At 37.5% G+C, this 25,775-nt stretch overlaps 1 pseudogene; it reads left to right on the top strand.

Annotated features, from left to right (window-relative positions):
• Nucleotides 1-18,392: 18,392 nt before the first annotated feature.
• On the top strand, nt 18,393-25,402 carry LOC122298912 (annotated as a pseudogene).
• The last annotated feature ends 373 nt before the right edge of the window (nt 25,403-25,775 follow it).

Here is a 25,775-nt window from a genome sequence, read left to right as displayed (position 1 = left end):
ATCTTCTCCTTCTCTTTTTCTGCCTTTAGCTTTTCTTCTTTAGACTTCAACTCCATGCTGTCAATGTGAGAGGCTATACTCCAACAGTTGGTGAAGTGGGTGTCAGATTTTTCTTGATAATTCAACACAAGATTTATGAAGAAAGAATCCACATTGAGCGCAAGTGTAAAAAGGAGGAAAGATGGACCGCACACACCCATCACATTTCTCGTTGATTCCATGCTTGTCAATGAGCTCTAAGTCATGCTCATGATTGAAATGTTTGATTTCTGTAGCTATTTCAATTCCATCTACTCCCACTTTGGTCGTTTTGACAATAAACTCTTCTGAGCCAATGGTTTCATCAGTCCCTATGTCTTCATATTCCAATATAGTTTTTGATGACTCACTAAACTCATTATCTTCAAAATCTGTAGAAACGTTTCATCTTTATCTTCCTTGCTTGTATCACAATGAAGGTGGGCGGCAAAATCACAACTTGAGCAATAATAGTACGCGTAGTCTCTATTTACACACAGTTTACAAACTACGTGGCTCGACTGAGTGGCTGTAACGGAGTAGGTGAGGTCAAGAGGGTGTTCATGACGTATAACTTTAACTATCAATGGTAAGGAAGTGCAATCCAGGTGGGCAACAAATAAACACATGTTACAAAGTAAAACATGCTATTCCCTGCCTTTTCACATGCATTACAAGTGAATGGAAACGATTTCCGCAGTAGTGTCAAAGAGTGGTCATGAATTTCAGTTTCGAGGGTGACCGGTTGTTCAATTGATGGTAAGGAAGTACACTGTGGGTGGATAACAAATGAACACGGAGCACAAAAGTAAAACATGCCATTGCCTTGCTTCACACAATTGAACTTCAGCTTCTTTGGTCTGGGGTAGAGAGGAGCAGTTGATACAAAGATTGAACTCACAGTCATGAGAACAATTGTAAGTGAAGTGTCTATGTTTTCTGCAACTAACACATATTTGCCCTGATTTGTTCGAAATTAGTTCTGCAGAGATGAGAATAAGAGGATGTTTTGAGTGCAATGGGTGCTGCAACTCAGAAGGTAGTTCAAAACAAGATTTAAGAAGGACAAAGCGATCACAGTCTTCGCAAAAAGGTGTTTCACCCTCTTCATTGAGGAAAATGGATGCTCGTGCTTGAAATGTTGAAGCCCCATTTCTCCTAGCCTATTTATGCTACAAGCATCAAATATTGAGGTGTTTGTTGGTTTCAGATGAATTTTACCTAGAAAATATTGCCAGATCCAGATGGATGTAATGGATAGATTTTATGGTTTTTCACTTCAGTCTCACAGAACGCAACCGTCAAACTTCCCCTTCCCTACATGCAATCAGAAAGGTCCAAGTAGTCTCCCTTTACTTTCACCGCATGAAAACAAGATAATCATCTTCCTTGTCAGAAATAAAATCAATTGCAACCCCAAATCTACTCAATATTACTTTTGAAACACATGTTTTCAGCATATAAGGCATGCAGCCCTCTATTTCATGGAAGAAAAAAATATAGAGAAATTAATCATATACAAGTTGAATAAGCAGCCACTAATACTAACTGATAAATGGGAAAAAAAGAATGAACCTTGTTTGCTAGCTATGTGAAAGAAAGACCAAGAGTAATTGAGATGTATTATTGAGGAGTCCTTTGAGGTGCTGCTGATATGACAGGTAGGTGGCTTTGCTTTAGATTACTAGTTTTTTTGCAGATTTAAAGCTAATCAATTTGATCATGTAAAGATCCATTAACAAGTCCAGCAGTTATAGGATTATTAGACAATAATGGGGTGCACTCCCTCCTTATCCCTAGGGGTGGGCAGTAGGGCCACGCACCCCACTACCCCGCCCCTGTTAGCTCCGCCCTGCATTTATTCCCCCTATCATCGCCATCAAATGGCTCCCATCCCTACAACCAGCTCTGACTCTCTTGTCATCACCAACAGCGCTGTCACAACCATAAATGAAGAATTTACCCCAACCACCTTCTCCCAATGGAGAGCCCAATTTGAAGCACTGTTAATTGGCTATAATCTTATTGATTTCGTCACTGGAGTCCACAAATGTCTAGTCATTGATGTAGCAAATCTCACCATCTCCAAAGCTGCGAACTCCCACTGGGTTCGTTAAGACAAGTTGATGCTCCTTGCCATTCTTGCCTCTTCCTCCACAACCATTACTTCTCTTCTTGCAGCTTACAAAACATCCCACCAAGCCTGGACAACTCTTACCCGATTCTATGCAGCAAAATCAAGAACAAGTGCTATGCAACTCAAGGAGGACCTTACCTTGAGCACTCACGACAACTGCTCCGTCATGGAGTTTCTCCAAACTATCAAAATAATTGCAGATGAACTTGCAATTATTGATCATCTAGTTTCGGATGATGATTTGACCTTGTATATCCTAAATGGTTTGGTCCTAAGTTTAGAGAAATTACAGCCCCAATTCGTGCTCGTGAATCATCTTTGAAGTTTGAGGAAATTCATGATCTTCTGGTAGGTCATGAAAACTACCTTCGCTAGTTGGAGACTCAATCGGCATCAAACATGCTTGCAACTACAAACTACAGTCATCGGCAAGTAGGGGATTCTCGAATGAACAAATCGAACTAGCGATCCTCATTCAGCAAAGGTAGCGGCAAAAATAGCAAGAATGGGCCTTCTAATTTGGGCTTTCGCAAATACAAGCCCAAATGCCAATGGTGTGACCAAGTGGGCCATACGGCCAAAGCTTGTCCAAAGATGAACTCGGTTGAACCCACAACCAACTGTGCAACTTCCTCCCAAGGAAAAAAATCAAAAATGCCTTGTTGACTCTGTGGATCTCATAATATGACAACAGATCGCTCAAATTTGTCCATCCACTCTGAATATTATGGTGCTGATGAGGTGGTAATTGGTGATGGATTAGGTTTGCCAGTATCTCATGTAGGTTCTTTATCATTTGCATCGCCTAATCATGTCTTTCATTTACGTGATACCCATTGTGTTCCCACAATTAGCTAAAATCTTATTTCCGTCCATCATTTTACAAAAAATAATAATGTCTATCTCAAATTTCAACCCTCTTATTTTTTGGTGAAGGAGACACTACTCAAAGGTGAATGTGAAGATGATGTGTACCCATTCCCGGAGAACTTGGCTAGAAACTTCGAAGAAGTTGTTGCCTATGTTCATGAACGTACAACCACTGATGGATGGCATAAAAGGCTTGGTCATCCATCCTTCAAAATTATCCATCATTTAATTAATGATTTTTCCTTACGCACAAATAAGAATGGGCATTCCTCTCTTTTTACTTCGTGTTCTCAAAATAAAGCTCATTGTCAACCCTTTAATTCTCATGGTCTCACTAGCACATCTCCAATGGAATTAATTTATACTGATGTTTGGGGACTGTCTCATGAAATTGGTGTTGATGGGTCAAAATATTACATTATTTTCATTGATCACTATACCAAATATAAGGCGAATGTGAAGTAATGTGTACCCATTCCTAGAGAACCTGGCTAGAAACTCCAAAGAAGTTTTTGCCTATGTTCATGAATGTACAACCACTGATGGATAGCATAAAATGCTTGGTCATCCATCCTCCAAAATTGTCCATCATTTAATTAATGCTTTTTCCTTACCCCTAAATAAAAATGGGCATTCCTCTCTTTGTTCTTCGTGTTCTAAAAAAAAAAAGCTCATTGTCAACCCTTTAATTGTCATGGTCTCACTAGCACATCTCCCATGGAATTAATTTATACTGATGTTTAGGGACCGTCTCATGAAATTGTTATTGATGGGTCAAAATATTTCATTATTTTCATTAATCACTATACCAAATATATATTGCTCTATCCAATGTCTAATAAATCAAGTATTCAAATTATTTTTCCTCAATTTCGAAATCTTGTGGAAAATAAATTTAACACAAAATAAAGAGCATTTACTCAGAAAATGGAGGAGAATACATTGGGCTAAAATCCTATTTTTTTGTTCATGGCATCAATCATTACACCATTGCCCCACACACCTCACAACAAAATGGCATGTCTAAAAGATGACACCGCCATATTGTTGAAACTGGCCTTACCCTTCTCACAGATGCCTATATGCCTCTCTCATACTGGCCATATGCATTCCAAATTGTAGCTTACCTCATTAATAGGATGCCCCCTCCCAACTTGCAAAATCAATCTCCGTTAGCAAAATTGTTCAAGCAACATCAAAATTATCTAGAGCTTAAGCCATTTGGCTGCCTGTGCTATCCTCTGACTCAACACTACAATAAGCATAAACTCGAGCCCAAAGCCCAACTATGCACATTTGTGGGCTATTCACTCTCTCAAAATGCATACATATGCGTTGAGCCCAAATCTCAAAAGATATATCACTCTCGGCATGTTCTATTTCATGAGGACACTTTCCCTTTTAGAAATTTGAACCCTAACACACCAGAACATGTCGCTTCATATTCGGGTGATCCAAAACAAGCACCAATCTTCTTGATGAAATTGAATCTGGCTCCACTTGTAGTTCAAGCTTCTCCTCTAATGGGTACTGAATCTACACCAATGGCTGTGATGGTGTCCTCTCATGCGCCGACTTCACTTCTGGTAAGTACGTCTTCTCCTGCTCCTTTGATTTCACAACAAATTTCTCCATTAGAAATGCATGATTCTATCTTACTTTTAACCACTGATGTGCACATTCACAATATGACCACTTGATTCATGAATCATCTTAGTCACCAAGCATCCAGTTCCCCCTTCCTTGCAACCTAGGAGTGTCATTAAGGCACTATTTGATTCACGATGGTGTGATGCCATGTCCCCTGAATTGACTACCCTCATGAAACATGATACATGCCAACTTGTTCCACCGCCATCACACTATAATATTATTGGCTGTAAGTGGGTGTTTAGGATTAAGAGGCATATTGATGGTTCAATTGATCGGTTTAAGGTGAGGCTAGTAGCAAAAGGGTTTAACCAGAGACCTGGTCTGGATTACAAAGAGACATTTAGCCCTGTAGTTAAACTAGTCACCTTTCAAACTGTTTTAACTCTTGCTGTGGTGCAAGATTGGTCTCTAAGACAATTAGAAGTAAACAATGCTTTTCTTCATGGGCATCTCACAACAAAGGTATACATGAAACAACCTCCTGGCTTTTTGGATCATGATAAACCAAATCATGCATGCTATCTTAAAAAGATAATATATGGTCTCAAACAAGCACATTGTGCTTAGTACACAGCCCTTAAACAAGCACTCATAGAGTTTGGATTTGTTAATTCTAAATCTGATTCTTCACTTTTTGTTCTTCATAATGGTTCTATTCTTGTCTATTGCTTGGTATATATTGATGACTTGATTATTACTGGGCATAACTCGACATTTGGGACCACTGCACTTCTTTCTTGGTGTCGAGGTTATTCCTACAAAGGATGGCTTGTTTTTAACTTAGCTTAAATACATCTGATATATTTTTGCTAAAACTAGTATGGATGGTGCCAAGGATGTGACCACATCATTATCTACTTCAGTCCCTCTAAAACTAATTGATGGTTCTTCCTCACTTGATTCCACTGAATATCGACGAGTTATTGGTGCACTAGAATATCTATCATTGACTAGACCAGATATCAGTTTTGCAGTCAACCAACTCTTCCAATTTATGCATTGTCCAATCACAAATCATTGGACAGCCACCAAAATGCTGCTACGGTACTTGAAAAACACTATCCTTCACGGTATCAACATCAACAAAACAATGAATTCAGTCCTCACATGCTACTCTGATGCTAATTGGGCAAGTAACTTGGATGACAGAAAATCCACATCAGCTTATCTCATTCTGCTTGGCACAACACCTATTTCCTGGAGCTCAAGAAAACAACGTGTTGTAGCATGCTCATCAACTAAGGCTGATTATAGAGCTCTCATAACAGTGGCAGCAGAGTCTATGTGGATCCTTGCTTTGTTACAAGAACTGAAATTTTCATTATCTAAGCCACCACTACTTCTCTGTGACAATTTGGAAGCAACACGCCTCAGTTTTAATCCTGTCCACCACTCACGGATGAAACACATTCAAATTGACATTCATTTTGTGTGAGACTTGGTTCAAAAGAATGTTCTTCATGTTTGGCATATTTATACCAATGATGAACTTGTAGATTTACTCACCAAGCTTCTCTCATGACAACGGACTGATTATTTATGCAAAAAGATCGACCTTACTGATGGTAGCCCATTCTTGCTGGGGCGTATTAAGGAAGATGTTGAAAATAAGCAATCAACATCTCAAACTCAACAACAACCATAATCAAAGACTGATTTTGTGCTGAACTTAATTTCTGGAATAGTTTTTATTTTCTGTTAATATCATTGTAATTATGTTGTAAATCTTTAGTTACCTTTTTTTATTGCTTAATTCATGCTCTCAGATTGTATATAATTAGAGTATGTATAGAAATGAATGTGTGTGAATTAAAAAAAAAAAATAGTGCAAATCCTCTTTATGAATCTCCCAAAAGAGAGCAAGATTTTCATGCCTTAGTTAAAACTGGTTTCGTTTGAATATTAATTTTATTGTCATTTTCATTACATTATTGTGTATTTCACTAGCAATGTTAAGAAGATTCAAATGAAGCTACAATCAAAAAATGCACGGAAAGCTTTGGGGATCTCAACAAGCCTTTAAGTTTCAAGGAAGCCTACTTGAAGAGATGGAAGTGTAATATTCTCTTCTACCTAAACCTTTTGAAAGTCTTGTATATTCTCACGACAAAGGTAAATATATTTTATAAAAATTATGTCTTGCCCAAAGGTCAGAATTCAAGAAATTTTTATTTGAAGCCGCAAGAAAAAATTAGTAGACTTCACAAAAAAAGCCAAAAGAGTAAGAACCAATGATGCTCTTCACAAATTCAATCTTGTTTTGTTTGTGGCATAAGTGGGCAATTTGCTCAAACTTGCAAGTTTTTGAAGCAAGAAAATAATCCTCAAGTTAACGTAACTGAGGAACCTTTTGTAGCAATGATTACAGACATTAACTTGCTTCATGAATTTGTTGAAGGGTGGTGGGCAGATTACGATACAAATAGGCATGTCTGCTATGATAAAAATTGGTTAAAAAATTATACTCCCTTTGTAAAAGAGAAAACAATTTTGCTTGGTGATTCAAGTAACACCAAAGTTGTTGGAAGTGGTGAGGTTGAGCTAAAATTTACCTTTAGACGTATATTGATACTCAAAGATGTACTTTTTACACCATCTATGATGAAGAATTTGATGTTGAGTTTTTTTTTTTACTCAACTTAAACGGGCTTCAAATAAACTATGGAATCTGATCAATATGTAATTACAAAAGATAGAGTTTTTGTGGGCAAAGGCTATACTTGTGATGGGAATATTTAAATTGAATATTGAAAATAAAGCATAGAATGTTTCTCTTTAATTATATGCATTAATCATCTTTAGATTTTTAGCATGCACATTGATGTCGTATCAATTGTTAATATGTTAGAATCATGCGTAGTTTATGATTAATTCCCAATCTGATGACAAATGTATTTTAAAAAATGTGAAGCTTGTATTCAAGCATATTTTATTAAACGGCCTTACAAAAAAATTGATGAGAAAAATACCAAATTGTTAGATAAAATTCACACCGATTCTTGTGAATTTAAAGGAATTTTAATTAGTGGAGGAAATGGATGTGGAAGAATATGATGATTTTGAAAAATCAAAGAATTCCACCATGAAGTTGAAAATCAATTTAGTAGAAATGAGTTTGATTCGTTTGTTTAGTTATTGGAAATTATCCATGAATCTGCTGCTTGTGTCTTTTTTTAGAGGTGAAAGAAAAAATAGCAATCCATATTTTTTTGGAATAAAGTGATTTTTTTTGGAATATATATATATATATATATATATATATTATGACAAGGAGATTTATTTTTAAATCCAAAAATTAGTGGGGGTGTAAGATTTTAGAATTTTTGTTTAAAAGATTTTGGCTCGGGTGTCTTTCTTCTGTGTGGCGCCAGTCAGTTTGACACAATGGAGACTATAGAACTTGGTTACTAGATAATTGTTCTCAAAGGCCTGAGATGTTTGTAGTAGGCTAGGAGCATCCGTAGAAGCACCGGCAACATGTTGGCAAGTGAATACTGTTATTAATTTGTTGGTGTTAATTGTTAAGAATACGCTCGTGAATTTAGATGCATGGGAAAACTTTTCCAAACGGTTTTACATTTACATCGGATGTATCTATTATTTGTTGCCGTTTGGTTTGTTTAAAACGTATATGGTATTAATTTTGGAATTAGTGTCATATATAACCGAAAGCCTAATTTCAACGTTCAGATTTAACGTTATTCTGAGGTGGGTTTGAATGCATGTATTATTATTGCTTTAAGCCGTTTTAGAATTTTAGTGGTTATTGTTTTAATGTTGGTTGGCTGCCATATTTTTGCAATGCCAACTATGGAAGTTGAGCTGTTTTGGCTTCAATAAGGAAGCAAATTGGTTGAAAGATTTATTACATGAGGTTTTCTTGTGAGAAAATCAGCTTCACTCATATTAATACATTATTGTGATGGTACTGCTACAATTGGTAGAGTACAAAACCGTTATTATAATGATAAATCTAGATCCTTCAGAAGAAAATCATGTACAATGCTGTGAGAATTTATTTAATTGATGGTCGTGTTATATATTAACGTGAATTATGTTAAGTCATGTGATAATCTTGTAGATCCACTAACAAATTAAAGGCCTTGACAAGAGAAATCATGATTTGGAATACATCGAGAAGAATGAGATTAAAACCCATAAATTCATGAGCCATGTATGAGGATACCCAAACTGAAACCAAAGATCTTGAGAATCGGGTTCATTGAAAAAAATGAATCATATGATGGTCATAAGAAATGCACTATTTATTTTATTTCTCATTCCTATGATGTGAGTGCATTTATCTTGTAATATTGTGGATGATGAGTTTTTGATGAAACTCTTAATGAAATTTTGTAGCTCTTATGAGTAGGGTGTAAGAATTATACGAGCACCCTTGACAGATTTTACCTATGTGAGCGTGGGAGTAGGACCGCTCTCTATGAGGATTGGACTATTCTCAAATACACTCATGAAACTAGGATTAGCACAAGGTCATAATGTGCTAGCTAATAAAGCTCATGTCAACACTTATGTTATTATGTGTGAGTAATAATTATTTATTTCTCTTAAGCAGTCATAGTTTAAGTTTGAGACCACTACTGACTCTGGAGTAAAGGTTGTTATTTCACTAAGTGAGGGTTTAATGCAGGGCACAACTTCATGATGCATAATAATCATTCTTTGTCTGAAAGTATTTTTTAATTAATAACATTTTTCTTACGGTTGCTTATACATTCTTAACTATCTATTAACTTCTTACCAGCCTATTAATTGTCTAATAAGTTCATTTGGTTTTTATTTACTCGTTCGCAGTACTGAGTACCATTGATGGCCAACGTCTCTTTTCATGTTAAGTCTTTTTCATTGAATGACCAGATGCTTTACGATAAAAATGGCTAGTAATTCTTTATTTGCTTGGGGAACTGTTTTGATAAAAGGGGGCTTCCATCTAGTGTCTCTTAGAGGTTTTGAGAGTAGTGTTGTCTTGATATACAATAAAATAAAAAAAGGGTTGTATGTACATATGTTTTTGAGAGCATTTTCCAGTTAAAAGAAAGGTGTTCTTCTGGTGGATTTTTGAGTTCAACCACTTGTGCAGAGTTGGTTTGGGCTATACGATAATCAGTTAGGCTGTTGTATCCTAAAGGAGTCAAGTCAAGATTAATTCTGCTGTACTGGTTAATTTGAGATTTTGTATACTGTAGAAGGCTTGAATCCCCTTAAAGAGAGCGAGATTTCAATGCCTCGGTCCAAACTAGTTCCATTTAAATGTTAATTTTATTGTAATTTTCATTAAATTATTGTGTATTTCACTAACAGTGTGGAACTGACGGAGGATGAAGTAAAAGAAGCACTTTTTTCCATTCCTAGAGACTGTAGTTCTGGGCCTGATGGGCTCGAATCTGCTTTCTATATTGCATGCTGGGATATTGTTAGAAAAGATTTGGCGGAGGTAGTTGCCAACTTTTTTGGTGGGACGTCGTTGCCGAAGTTCTATTTTTTCTCTTTCATTGTTCTTATTCCTATAGTTCCAAACCCAACCACCTTTGATAAATTTTGGACTATCAGTCTTTGCTCTGTGACTTATAAGATTTTTTTAAAGATTGTTGTTAAGAGGATGATACCCCTATTACATAAGTTGGCCTCTCCTGAGCAAAATGCTTTTGTGCAAGGGTGCAATATATTTGAAAATATCACGCTTGCTTAATAAATGGTGCATTCTTTGAGTAAGACATCCAGGGGTGGCAATGTGATGGCAAAAATTGTTATGAGGCAAAGACAAAATCCTAGTCTTTAGGGGATGTCTGAAGACAATGGGCCGGGTTGGCAGTTAATGGGCCAAGCGTTTGCTTTGCAATTTGCAATTTATTTGTTGAATTAGTCAATGTTAGGCTATAGGAACTAATGGGCCACGATGGCTGTAGTGCAGAGAGTTGTTTATGGTATGGGTCACGTTTATTATGGGTCGGTTATTGGTATTGTGGGTAGTTATTTCTTTTAGTCCTTGGGTCATTGTTGACCAAGTCTATCTATAATTTCTTTTAAATATTTCTCGAGTATCAGTAATGAACATTCATTTAGTTTCTACGACATTTGAGTGTTACATATTGGAGGACTAGGCCCCTTGAAGAGCCTACATAATTTACATTGAGATTTGCAGCGTCTATAACAATATTGATACGGCAAAGTTGTATGATTGAGTGGATAGGGGTTTTTTTTTCTCCAGGTGCTTGAAGGCTTTGGCTTCTCTAATATTTTTTGTAGCTTAATTGGAGAGTGTGTTAAATTTCCTTGGTTCTCAATTATGATGAATGGAACTTTCAAGAGTTATTTTCACCTTCTTGGGGCTTACAACAAGAAGATCCTTACTAAGGAAGATGCTAAAAATATGCAATCAACATCTTAGACTTAACTGCAACAATAATCAAAGCCTGATTTTGTGCTTAACTTGATTTCAAGAACGATTTTTATTCCTATAAATTCTATGTTTATATACAATCTGAGAGCATGAATTAAGGAATACCTTGAGTTGCATAGCACATGTTTGTGATTTTCCTGCATAGAGTAGAGTAAGGGTTGTCTAGGCTTCATGGGACGTTTTGCAGGCTGCAAGAAGGGGAGTAATAGTTGTGGAGGTGGAGGCTAGAATAGCATGGAGAATTAACTTGTCATGGCAAACCCAATGGGAGTTCATGGCTTTGGATATGGTGGGATTTTCTGCGTCAATAGTTAGACATTTGTGGACTCCAATGATGAAATTGATAAGATCATAGCCATTTAACAATGCTTCAAATTGAGCTCTCCATTAAGGGAAGGTGGCTTGGGTAAGTTTTTCATTTATAATGATGGCAGCATTGATGGTGATGATAGGAGAGTCAAAACTGGTGACATGGATGGCTGCCGTTTGAGGAATGGAAGAATAGGTATCTCGTTAGAGATTCGTGGCTCTTGATACTATAAAGAGGATTTGCAATACGGAGTTGAAAAATCGACACAATTTTATTTCTATATGTACTCTGTTTATATAAAATACGAGAGCATGAATTAAGGAATACAAAAAATGTAACTGAAGATTTACAACATAATTACAAAGATATTAACAAAAAATAAAAACAGTTCCTGAAATCAAGTTAAGCACAAAATCGGGCTTTGATTATTGTTGTCATTGAGTTTGAGATGTTGATTGCATATTTTCAATATCTTCCTTGATAATCCTTTATCTCCTTATTTATTTATTTATTATGATGGAGGAAGTGTTAACATGTTTGCTAAGGATGAATTTTGAAGAGAGTCGTATTAGCAGTTTTTTCATCCAGTTGGAGTTCCTTTGATTTCACATTTATCAAATGCTGATGATCTTTTAATTTTTGTCAATGGTGGGAGACGAACGATTAAAAGGCTTATGGAGACACTGGAACTCTATGAAAGCTGGTCAGGTTAGAGGATCAGTAAAGAAAAATATACTTTCTTTCTTTCAAAGTATCGCGAAGGCGAGCTTTGATGAGATTGGCTGTGACAGTTTTTAAAGAACGCACCTTTCTAGTGACATATTTGGGAGTGCTGCCTGTGGTGGGAAGATTAATTGCTAGAATTTTGGAATCCCTTGTGGCAAAAATATGTAACAAGGTGGCAAGATGGAAATTTAAAATTTTATCATAAGGGGGACGCTTGATTTTGTTGAGACATGTTCTTTTGAGTATGGCTATTCATCTCAGGTCGGTTACTCATTGCCTTTGATTCTTACTCAAAAGATTCATTCTATTCTTTCAAATTTCTATTGGGGGATACTAATGGTAAGTGGTGTATGCATTGGCAAGCTTGGTCAAAGGTGTGTAAGTTGACTAAAGAGGGTGGTTTGGGGTCGAGGGATTTTAAAGAAGTTCAACTTTCTTTGCACATGAAGTTTGCATAAAGACTCATGTGGATGAAGAACCTGTAGATAGATTTTTTTCGTGCTAAATATTTGAGTCTTGGTCACTGTATTCTTGCTACTACAAATTCTTCAGGATCTCGTTTCTAGAAAGCAATTGTCTTGGTTTTACCTAAGGTTACTTCGAATATCCAGGTTTTAGTGCGAGGTGGAAATGCCTCCTTTTGGTTTGACAGATGGCTCGCTTCGAGTCCTTTATCTATGCGCATTGATGCAATACAAAATAATATGCTGAAAATTAAGGACTGCTGGTCAGTTAATGTTTGGGACTATGAACGTGTGGTCGCACTAGTTGGAGAAGATATCACAATTGAGATTGTGCAACATATCCCAATAGGTAGAGAAGGTTCTAACGTTTCTTATTGGAAACCATCTAAGGATGTTTCGTTCTCATTGGAAAGTGCGTGGGAAGTGGTTCAGGTTAAAGGAGAATTATTGCAGTGGCAAGAGTGGATTTGGCATAAACTATTCCCTAAAAGGGTGTCTGTGTGTGTTTGGAAAGCTAGATTTTAAGCTCTAGTAGTGGATGAGAGACCGCACAGTAGGGGAGTGTCCATGGCTTCCTATGTGATTGTTGCTATAAAGCTACAGAATCTATTGATCACGTTTTAAGTTTGGGGGATGTTGCAAACCATGTCCGGGAACACTACTATTGATCACGTTTTTTCAATTTTCTCATTTGTTCCCAATTTGAGCTTCCTAGACATGGAAAATTGTGTGTCTATAATTTCCTTATCCACCAAAACCCAATTTTAGGAAACACTACTATTTAGAGAGTTAGGACCCCAACTTCTTGTTCGAGCCCTTCTTTTCCAAATGCTTTGTACCTATTGCTTTCTATTCTCTAGGTGCTCCTGCGAGTTGTGAGTAAGGGTGTAAGCCAGTCGGTCCAAACTAGAAAAACTGAACAGACCAAACCATTTGGATTAAACCGAACTCTAGACAGTTAGGTCTCAATCCTAAAGATTGTGGAATGAAACTATTCATTTTAGTCCCAGAGTCTATAAATTTTGGATTGGATCGAGCCGAACTCCTATATATATTTTAAAAATATTTTTAATAATTTAATATATTATTTTTATACAGTAATTATATAAGTTACTAATATAATTTTTATCTAATTTATTATCATTGACCATATAAAATATTTTATTAATAAGTTAGTTACATAATTTATATTAATAATTCACTTAATTTTAATTTAGTAATTTAAATAAAATTTTTTATTAATTTATTTGGAAAAAAAGAAGAAAAAATAATTAGATAAGACCGACAGGACCAATCCCTATGGATGTTCAGTTCAATCCATTCTAGTAAAAATGATGGACCAAAAATTTTGATCCATCACCCCTTCAAACCGAAACGGATCAATTTACACCCTGAGTCGTGAGTTCCAACGATATCCTTCTCTCTATCTATTGATTCTAGATGGTTAAACCGGATAATGATCTGTCCATCAAAAAAAGGCCTTAAGGCATGGGCTCTTCATACACTTTACCCATCTTGCTAATTTTATCAACCATCATACCGGTCTTTTCTTCTTCACTTATTACAAATTCACCCCTCATCCCCTCGTTTCTATTAACAGATCTCCGTTGAATCAACCAGATCTACATTTTGAAATCCTCCCTTTAATTCCTCCTCGATAACTGCTATTTCCTTCCTAATCACCCCACTACTAAAATTTTCTCTTGGTTCCTTGTTCTTTCCAAAATAGTATTCTGGTTCACTGCTCATCTCCCCTATTGGACTTAGACCTACGTGATAGCAGCCACACCTTTCCTAGCCTTCCTATGACCATTATTCACATCTCCTCTCAATTCTTTATTGGCTAGATTTGTGTAATAAGCAGAATTACATTTTCTCCAGTAAGGCTATATTTACGGTTGTAAATGAACAAGTATATTCGATAGTCCGCTAGGTACACACTCGGTTAAACTCAAATCGAACTCGACTCATGAAAAAAAAAAAAACTCTTTCGTGAATGTAGACACCCGCTCTATATGTAAATGATACATACTCGACAAAACTCGACTCGAATCGACTAAGGCTCGTTTATGCTCGAATCGACTCGATTAAAACTCATTCATATATTGATAAATATATACATACACCTATTCATGTATATATGTATTAACTAATAATATAAGCATATCACTTTTATAATTAAACATATAATGTGTATTCTAATTACTTATGTTTGTATAGTGAATATGCTTCATAGATATATTTTATAATTTGTATAATAATTAGCCGATAAAATTTAATAATTTCATATACTAGTATGTGGGAACCATATATGAAATAGATATATGCTATTATATTAAGTATATGTACTAATAATATATGTAGGCATATAATATATTGTTATTTTGGATAAATATCAACTATTTAGATATTAATTATTCATAAATTTTTTAAAATTTTATAATTTAGTAGAGGTTCTACTTGTTAGCTATATAAATTCAATAATAGTTCTTTTATTTATTTATTTAGTTTATTAATTATTCAATCTTATTAAAAAAAAACGATTCATGCTCGAGCTCGAGCTCGGCTCAACTCGAACTCGTTTGTGGGACAATCTCGAGCTCGAGCTAGAGTTCGAACTCGAGTATTTTGAATCAAACTGAGCTCGGCAAGCCAAAAAGGAGCTCGGCTCAGCTCGGCTCGATTACAGCCCTAGAGCCCTTCCTCGAAGCCACAAACCAAACTGATTTGCATACTCAGCCACTATTGCCCCATACTCTAGTCCCATTAATAGTATACCATCTCTAGTCCCATTAACGTTGATTGTTCAGTCTCTCGAAATTGGATTTGTTAGATCAATCACAATTTTGTTAGATCAATCGCAAATTTAACACAGAGGAAAGTTCCCCACCCTACATCATCTTCTTCCACATCCACCTCTTCTACATTGCCAATTGATCATCCTATTTGCTCCCCACTCTCTTGGTTCATGCACACTATTGGCAAATTGTGAAACTGTATGCAAATCAAGGCACGACCAAAACTCATATTCCTTGGTTGTGTAAACCCATCAAATGGTTTGATGATGAAGAAGCTATTATAAAAAATCATCAAACCATGGCCTGCCTTCCTCTACTTTCTATTTATCCACACGTGTTGGAAATGTAATGATAAAAACATTTGGCCCAACCTCTTGAAAAGAAGCCACTTTGCTCAGCCTCCACAATTTTGCCATTGTGGATGAAATAATAGCTTTGCTTATTGAACTTTCTATACCCACCTTGCCAACCAAACATCGTTCTCCTTTCCTCTATAACTCCTTCATAGGCCCTCCATCTAACTCCATCGAGAGGTTCTCTTCCTCTATTAACCTTAGTTGACCCTAAAGTTCTTCTATCCCATCCATTTACTTGCTTCCCTCAATGAAAAGAATCATTAAACCCTCCTGCTCCAAAAAAGGCTTCGAAGGAAACACTCAGACCTCTTCTATCAATCTCTCTGGATAGAAAATAGAGCGGAGACTTTTGATAAATAGGATTTGCTCCTTTTCGGATGAAAGGTTCTTCTTGATTTTTTATTTTTATTTTTTGAAAAATAATAAACACATATCACTATTCACAACCTATTACCGACCATGCTTTAAAATGAATGGTATTTTTATAAAATACCTCATAAAAGTAATATCACTTTATAAAAACCATCATTTTAAAGCATGTATAGTGAAATGTGTTGTAAAATGTATTGTATAAGTATCATTACGCATTTCTTTTAGGGAGCAATAATTCTTCTGTCAACTTGAATATTATTTTATGGGGTTTATACTTTATATATATAGATATATACATACGTACGTTGTAGATGAAAGGGAAAAGCTTAATTAATTACTTCAGACAATATTATCGATAGTGCATGTGGATGAGTCATGATTCTGATCCATTGCATGCAGTACAACACATAAGTTGTAGTCAGCCAGTTATCTGCCGGCCTTGGCCAAATATTTCTTTCTATTAATTATAATTAAGTACTGATTATATATATAAGATTCATCGGAACATGACAGAGACCAATTCAATGCAAGGTGTTGCTAGTTTGGATCAATCCAATGGCACACTGTTTCTGCGCATTATTCTTTGAATTTTCCTTTTATTGTGGGAATTAATTAATGATAAAGATCAGATTTTTTTTCTTTGCTAATGTTTTCATATAAGCATACGGTGGAAATAAGCTTTGAATATCATATATTTGAATAGTGCATTTATTAGATCATGAGTTGGTAGAATTTTAAGTGTTGCACATGTTGTCCAACAACAAAAAATTGGGATGTAATTTTTTGAAAAAGATACGTTTCCTTCCCGCCGTAAATGGTCAATTAAGATGAGACAATTTTCGTGAGTTCATGATCAGAAAAAGCCAATACTTAAGGTGTTGTTTGGATTGGGAGGTGGTTTCACCTCATTTCAACTCATTTCATCTTATCTTATTTTATCATTATAACTTTTTTAAATTCTCAGACAAAATATAATAAATAATTCAACTTTTTTAAATCTCAACTCATATATTTCAAATCTTAAAATAATAATAATAATATTTTATTTAATTTTTATCTTTTATATTCTAAAACCTTCTCGTCTCATTTCTCATCTCATGTTTTATCTAAAATTATCTCATCTCGTTTCACAATTTTGCATAGGACTATTAACCCAACCGATGCAGATGTATTCTGATTACCCATTCTAAAAATATTTTCGGAAGAATTGGATGTTCCGAACGGCAGCTCCTCCTTTTTTCTTTTTCTTTTTTTCTTTTTTAGCCAATTGTCAAAATGTAATCTTGTTGTAGACCAGAAGTAATGGGCGGGTTTTTTTTAGAGCTCTATTTTTGCTTATTAATACTACAAAAAATGTGTTGCGGAAAAAATACTACAAAAAAATGAGTTTTTATGAGGAATTTATTATAATGAATAGTCTTTTTCTTGCAATAAATTAATCATAAAAATTTATTTTTGTTGTAGTAAAAAGTCTATATTTTTCTTGTAATGACAATGATGAATGATCTGCTCAACCTTTTCCATGTAATATAGCCTTATATAGTAACTTAATAGTTTTTATATGATGAATAGATATCACTCAACAAAAGAGTAAATTAATCGTAGAGGCTAGCTTAAAAAATAAATATAAATAAATAAAAATTAAGAGTAGAGGCTATATATACAGAAGCAGTACTATGAGCCAAAAATACACCAGCAATTAAAATTCCTCCTGTCTAAACACATCAAATTACAGCTTGTATATGATATGATTCCTTTTCTGTACCTATCATTGGTTTATGGCACCGATTCCTTTTCTTTGCAACTTGGTGAATAATGTTCAATAGTATATATACGAGCAAGTTCCTTTTGTATACTCTACTATTTTCGTCTTAATTTACTGACTGGACAATGACAATGACAAACTTATTTGATTGTTGTTATTTCATGGTAGGTACTGGTTCATGGAAGACTTCTCTCCCTCTCTCTCTCTCTCTCTCTCTCTATTTTTTCCTGTTTTATACGCATTAATGTATATTTGTCCAAGTACTCAAACTCGTGGGTAGAGAAGGCACAAATGGTAATTATAAAAATGAAACCATCAAATAGCTTGACAACAGCAATCCAAAACAGTCCAACCACGCCTAGCGTGCTAGTTGATCTCAAAATGCTTGGAAGGATACATAGATTAGAAATACTAATTCTAAGAATATTATAGTCTATATAAAAACCTTCAAAGGTCCCTCTTTCTCTGTAGAACAACTCTCCTGCCTGATCAAGATCAAATTTCAAGGTCCCAATGGCTGATTCAACTCATCCACTTCTCTCCCTAGCCGACTCGGGTGAGTCAGAAGACACCCCACCATTAGTGAAACACCTACCATCCCTTGATTCGATTATCGAGAGTGTCATCGGGAATTTCGGGTTGCCCCAATTCCTTCAAGCCGTGCTTGTATCCATTGCGTGGGCCTTCGATGCCCAGCAAACATTCATCAGCGTCTTCACCGATGCACACCCAACATGGCACTGTACTCAGCTTGGGGACGAGTCATGCAACTCGGCTTCCAATATCTGCAATCTGCCCACGAATTCATGGGCCTGGGATTTGCCCGCCGACACTTCAATCCTCTCAGAATGGAACTTGGAGTGTGCCGCTTCGTTTGTACCTGGCCTGCCCGCGTCTTCCTTCTTCACGGGTTGCCTAGTGGGTGGACTCGTTCTTGCCACACTCGCTGACTCGTCACTCGGTCGCAAAAACATGCTCCTCCTCTCATGTCTAATGATGTCTCTATCTTCGCTGCTAACTGTGATCTTCTCCACAAATATATGGATTTACTCCGCTTTAAAATTCCTTTGCGGGTTTTTCCGTTCTGCAATCAGTACTTGTGCGCTTGTGCTTTCAACTGAGCTTGTGGGGAAAAGGTGGCGTGGCCAGGTGGGGGTCGTGGGATTCTTTTGTTTCGCATTAGGGTTTTTATCCCTTCCAGCCATGGCTTACATGAACAGAGGGTCTTCATGGAGATCTCTCTATCTCTGGAGTTCCATCCCTGGGATATTTTACTCTATCTTAGTTCACTTGTTTGTTCGTGAGTCTCCCCGATGGCTTTTTGTGAATGGACGTGAAGAAGAAGCCGTGGCCACTTTGAAAAGTATTGCTTCAACTCACCATGACAGCTCAAACTGGAACTTTTCCGGAATGTGTTTTGAGCAGGAAACTTGCAATGCCAATCTTTACTCCACTGTTAAGATCTTGGTGGCGAAAAAATGGGCTTTACGAAGGTTGTCGGCGGTTATGGTGATAGCTTTCGGCGTCGGACTTGTTTACTATGGCATGCCACTAGGTCTGGGAAACATGGCATTCAATCTCTATCTGGGCGTCACTTTCAATGCCTTGTCCGAGCTGCCTTCTGCGTTGTTCACTTTCTTCTTCATAGGAAAATTGGAAAGGAAAAATTCAATTATAGTTTTCACAACCCATAGTGGTGTTTGCAGCATCATGTGTGTTTTGAAGGGAAAGATGTGGACAAGATTGCAGATTGGACTTGAGTTAGTGTCCTTCTTCAGCGCCTCTACAGTGGTTAATATACTATTATTATACACAGTAGAGCTATTTCCGACATGTGTTCGGAACTCTGCTACGTCGATGACAAGAGAAGCACTCGTCCTTGGTGGCGTGTTCGGTCCGATGCTTGTCTCCGTCGGCAGGAAAGATGGTTTAGCATCTTTTGGGGTGTTTGGGTTGGCAATAGGATGTTGCGGGATGTTTGCAGCATGTTTGCCAGAGACAAGGGGCGGGACACTGTAAGGTGTGTATGATTGAAGGCTGAAGAGGGAGTTAACGGCTTTAACTGCCGGGATGAAACGGTGCGTATGGTCTTAAAGGAGTAGTGTTTCTGAAGCTATAATACGCTGCATTGCAACATTAATAAAACGGTGCGTTGTATGAAGACTTAGCAAGGGTCGACTAGAAGCAAAGCGACGTCGGTTCATTTGCATGTAATTGTTAGTTGTTTCTGTTAGGATCGGAAGGTAGTATAAAAAAAAAGACTGATCTGGGAATGAAGATCATGATCTGAATTCTTGTAATTGGCACAGTGAGAAATTGTGGAGCTTAGGGATTGCTCGAAAATCTCTACCAATGAAATATAGTGATTCTTGATTCTTTGTTTGTGTGTTTCCTTCCTTGTGAGATTGTGAGGTTTACTACGTTAGTCTGTTAATTTCTGTAACTTGCGACAGAGGTCTTCTCCTGGTGGTTTCTTGAGCAGGACGAACGTAACAATTGGTATCAGCATAGCGGTCGATCCTTACTGATGGCAGAAGGGACACGGGGAGCATTGAAGGGTCAACAGCAGGAAATGGTGCAGCAACAGTTGGAGCATCACCAGATCGCCATTTCTGGCATGGCAGAGAGGTTAGATCAAATGTCTGATGTTTTAAAAACTTTGGTGGAAACTGTGAATATAATCTCTCGTAGAGAGAGAGACAATCCTAGCGATAGAGATAATGATGCTAGACCTCATGATGAAAGGGGTGGGGTTCAAAGGAATTTCAGATTGGATTTTCCACGTTTTAATGGACTGGAACCTGCTGGTTGGGTCTTTAAGGCTAATCAGTACTTTGACTGTTTTCAAATTCCATTTCACCAGAAGTTAATGGTTGCCTCACACCATATGGATGGGGATGCTTTGGTTTGGTATCAAAATGGTTTAGACTCGGGGCAATTTAACTCTTGGGAGACCTTGGTGGTAGCCTTACAAACAAGGTTTGGACCATCCTCATTTGATGATCCTATGGAAGCTCTGACTCGGTTGAAACAAACTTCTTCTGTGAGTTTGTATACTTCTCAATTTGAAGCATTGACTAATAGATTGAGAGGCTTATCTGAACGACACAAAATGAGTTGCTTCATTAGTGGATTAAAAGATGACATTCGAATTCCTGTTAAAATGTTTAATCCATTGAATTTGGGGGCTGCTTTTGGTCTGGCTAAGTTACAGGAGGAATATGTGTTGTCCTCCCGAAAATCTTGGAGGCCTACTAGTCACTATGCTGATAAGTGGCCAATTAACACCACTGCTCTTAATGACTCAGTTTCTCAGAGTCCCAAAGGCTTGTTGCCTTTTAAGAAGGTTAATCCTTCTCATATTGATGAAAAGAGGAAAAAAGGCTTGTGTTTCCATTGTGAAGAAAAATGGAATCCGAATCATGTGTGTAAGAAACCAAAAGTCTATTTTATCCAACTTGATTCTGATATAGAAAGCCAACCAGAAGTTGAGGAGTCTGAGGTCTCTATTCATGATGAGCCTAAGTCTGATGAGGGTGATAGCTTGGAGGTTTCTGTCAATGCTATTTCAGGTTGTATTGGGGGTAATGCTATGAGGTTGCATGGTTATGTGGGCTCCTGTGTTGTTGAAGTTCTGGTGGATTCAGGGAGCACACACAATTTTTTGGACCCTGCAGTAGTTCAAACAGCAAAGCTGAAAGTTCAGCAAGATTCTTGTTTGCAAGTCTGTGTGGCTAATGGGGAAAAAATTGTGACTCAAGGCAGTGGGCAAGAAATCATTAAGCTTCAAGGCTCAAGGTTTCCTGTTCCCTTTCATGTTCTGTCCTTAGGTGGTTGTGATGTTGTACTTGGGGTCCAATGGTTGAAGACATTGGGCTCGATTACTTGGAATTTCTTGGATATGTCCATGAGTTTTACTTGGGAGGGTCAAGCCATTAAACTGAAGGGCTTATCTTCTGCAACTGTTCAAATGATGGTTGGTGCTAAAGGCTTCAAGTCTGATTTGGTAAATAAGCAAGGTTGGTTGCTCCAATTGATGCTTGTTGACAAAGAACCTCCTAGAGTGTGTCAAGCCGGACCAATGGCTGGGTTACTCAAGGAGTTTGCTGATGTTTTTGAGGAGCCTATGGGACTGCCACCAAGGAGGGCATTTGACCATCCAATCAACTTGAAGGAAGGGGCCTTACCTGTTTCTGTTCGACCTTACAGGTACCCTCATTACCAAAAGTCTGAAATAGAAAAAATTGTTCATGACTTGTTGACTTCTGGTGTGGTGAGACCTAGCCAAAGTCCATTTTCTTCTCCTGTTTTGTTGGTTAAGAAAGCTGATGGGACTTGGCGTATGTGTATTGATTATAGAGCCCTAAATCAGGAAACTATTAAAGACAAGTTTCCAATCCCTGTTATAGATGAACTTTTGGATGAATTGTTTGGGGCCAAGATTTTTTCCAAGCTGGATTTAAGGGCTGGGTACCACCAGATTCGAGTCAAGGAAGGAGATATTGAGAAAACTGCCTTCAGAACACATGAAGGTCATTATGAATTCCTAGTGATGCCATTTGGGCTCACTAATGCACCTGCAACCTTTCAAGGGTTGATGAACCACATTTTCAAACCTTTTTTAAGGAGGTTTGTGCTAGTTTTTTTTTATGATATTCTGGTTTATAGTAAAACTATGGAGGACCATTTGGGGCATGTGGAAACTGTTTTGGGCATACTAAGACAACATACTCTTTATGCTAAAATGTCCAAATGCAAGTTTGGTGTGCAGGAAATTGAGTACTTGGGCCATATTATATCCGGGAGAGGTGTCCAGACAGATTCAGCAAAAACAGCTGCTATGGTTCAATGGCCCATTCCTAAAACCTTAAAGTCATTAAGAGGATTTTTAGGGTTAACTGGCTATTACAGGAAATTTATTCGAGGCTATGGTTCAATAGCAGCTCCTCTAACTGACTTGTTGAAGAAGAATTCTTTTTGTTGGACTGAAAAAGCAGCTGTTGCTTTTGAATTGTTGAAAACAGCAGTTAGCAATCCTCCTGTGTTGAGATTGCCAGATTTCAGTAAACCCTTCACCATTGAGTGTGATGCTTCTGGTGTGGGTCTTGGTGCAGTGTTAATGCAGGAGTCTCAACCTATAGCATTTTACAGTAAAGCTTTGAAAGGGAAGGCACTATTGCTGTCCACTTATGAAAAGGAGTTGTTGGCTTTGGTTTCTGCTGTGCAAAGGTGGAGGCCTTATCTTCTTGGCCATTCCTTTAAGATCAAGACTGATCAAAAAGCACTCAAATTCTTGGTGGAACAGAAGATTGGAACTGAGGCACAACATAAATGGGTTTCCAAACTCATTGGATATGATTTTTCTGTGGACTATAAGAAAGGCAAGGAAAATGTGGTGGCTGATGCTCTTTCTAGAAAGACTGAAGAGGAGCAAGCTGTTTTGGCAGTAATTTCTTTTCCCACTCCATTGTGGATCGATGAGCTTAAAGGGAGTTATTTCTTATGCCCAAAGATAGCAGATATTGTTACTAAGTTGCAGCTTGGGGGCCCGGGTCCTAAACATTTCTCCATGCAACAAGGTTTGTTATTGAGGAAGGGTAAGATGGTGGTTGTCCCTGCATCCTCTATGCAGTCCAAGATTCTTGAATATATTCATAATAATCCCCAAGCTGGTCATGTGGGGTATCACAAAACTTTGCATCGTGCTAGAAGAGACTTTTGGTGGGAAGGTATGAGGAAAGATGTGAGAAAATTGGTCAAGGAATGTGATGTTTGCCAAGTCAGTAAGAATGGGAATGTTTTGTATCCTGGTTTATTGCAGCCTTTATCTATTCCAGAATCTCCATGGTTGGACATTTCCATGGATTTCATTGAAGGGTTGCCTCTTTCAAATGGAGTTTCTGTGGTATTTTCTGTGGTTGATAGACTAACCAAGTTTGCTCATTTTTTTGCTCTCTCACACCCTTATACAGCAGCTAAGGTGGCTCAAGTCTTCTTTCATGGGGTTTTCAAATTACATGGCTTACCTCGATCAATTGTTTCAGATAGAGACACAGTTTTCACCAGTGCATTTTGGAAACAACTCTTTCAGTTGCAAGGAGTTTCACTCGATTTCAGCTCCTCTTATCATCCACAGTCTGATGGACAGACAGAAGCATTAAACAAATGCTTGGAAGGTTACTTAAGATGTTATTGCAGTCAAAGACCTAAAGAATGGAACTCATGGTTGTCAATGGCTGAATGGTGTTATAACACCACTGTCCATTCTACCATTAGCATCACTCCTTTCGAGGCTCTTTATGGCTACCCTCCTCCTAAATTACTGGCTTATGTGCCAGGTACTTCTGCAAATGATGCTGTGGATAAGCTCCTCAGATCAAGGGAAGAATTGCTGACTCTCTTAAGGGCTAATATCCTCAGAGCACAACACAGAATGAAGTTTTTTGCTGATAAAAAGAGGAGTGACAGGTCATTTGAGGTTGGTGATTGGGTATTTTTAAGGCTTCAGCCTTACAGACAAAAAACAGTAGCTTTGAGGCACAATATGAAGTTAGCCCCACGTTTCTATGGGCCTTTCCAGATTGTTCAAAAGATGGGGACTGTGGCTTATAAGCTTGACTTGCCTGAATCTTCCAAAATACATCCAGTTTTCCATGTTTCTTGCCTTAAAAAGAAACTGGGTCAGCACATTACCCCATTGCCTACTTTACCACCTACGGATTCTTCTGGTCAAGTGCAACCTGAGCCTCAACAGATTCTTGAGAGGAGGATACAGAAGAAGGGAAATCATGCTGTTACAGAAGTGTTGGTCAGATGGGTGGGAGCTACGCCTGAGGATGCTTCTTGGGAAAGTTTGTATCAGCTGCGACAGCTTTATCCTCATTTGATAGGAACTGTACTGTGAAGGTGTGTATGATTGAAGGCCTTGTGGTCAAGTCCTTTAAGGGGGGGAGAATGTAAGGTGTGTATGATTGAAGGCTGAAGAGGGAGTTAACGGCTTTAACTGCCGGGATGAAACGGTGCGTATGGTCTTAAAGGAGTAGTGTTTCTGAAGCTATAATACGCTGCGTTGCAACATTAATAAAACGGTGCGTTGTATGAAGACTTAGCAAGGGTCGACTAGAAGCAAAGCGACGTCGGTTCATTTGCATGTAATTGTTAGTTGTTTCTGTTAGGATCGGAAGGTAGTATAAAAAAAAAGACTGATCTGGGAATGAAGATCATGATCTGAATTCTTGTAATTGGCACAGTGAGAAATTGTGGAGCTTAGGGATTGCTCGAAAATCTCTACCAATGAAATATAGTGATTCTTGATTCTTTGTTTGTGTGTTTCCTTCCTTGTGAGATTGTGAGGTTTACTACGTTAGTCTGTTAATTTCTGTAACTTGCGACAGAGGTCTTCTCCTGGTGGTTTCTTGAGCAGGACGAACGTAACAGACACTTTGTGATACAATGGAGGAGGAAGAAAACAAATTAGAGAAAGCGAGCTGTAATGGAATTGGGGAATTCTAGATATAGCTAGGCTAAATAGTTTTAGGCTTATTCGGAAGTATGGAGAATAACTGCTGATTCATTAACGATTGGTGTGTGCGCAAAATGTTTTGATGTCTCTTTTTTTGTTTTTTTGGGAAAGCGGACAGTTACAACTTTTAATCTGCAAAATACAAATCAAATTCTAACATTTTCTCATTCTTTAACCCACAAATTTCTTTGCGGCTGACAGGGTCTTGTCCAATGTCTCCAGACTAAACGTCTGAGAGACAAGCCTCCAGACTAACTGTCTGAGAGACTTAACTCTGTCTTAGACCACTATCTAAGACAACCCATACAACTCCCTCTCCCAAGGAGTGGAGTACAAACTCTACGGACCCTTAGTCCTAGAGAC

The sequence above is a fragment of the Carya illinoinensis genome, chromosome 16 (assembly GCF_018687715.1).
Source record: "Carya illinoinensis cultivar Pawnee chromosome 16, C.illinoinensisPawnee_v1, whole genome shotgun sequence".
Taxonomy (NCBI): domain Eukaryota; kingdom Viridiplantae; phylum Streptophyta; class Magnoliopsida; order Fagales; family Juglandaceae; genus Carya; species Carya illinoinensis.
The sequence above is the reverse complement of the archived record's forward strand: the minus strand, read 5'-3'. Positions and strand labels throughout refer to the sequence as shown.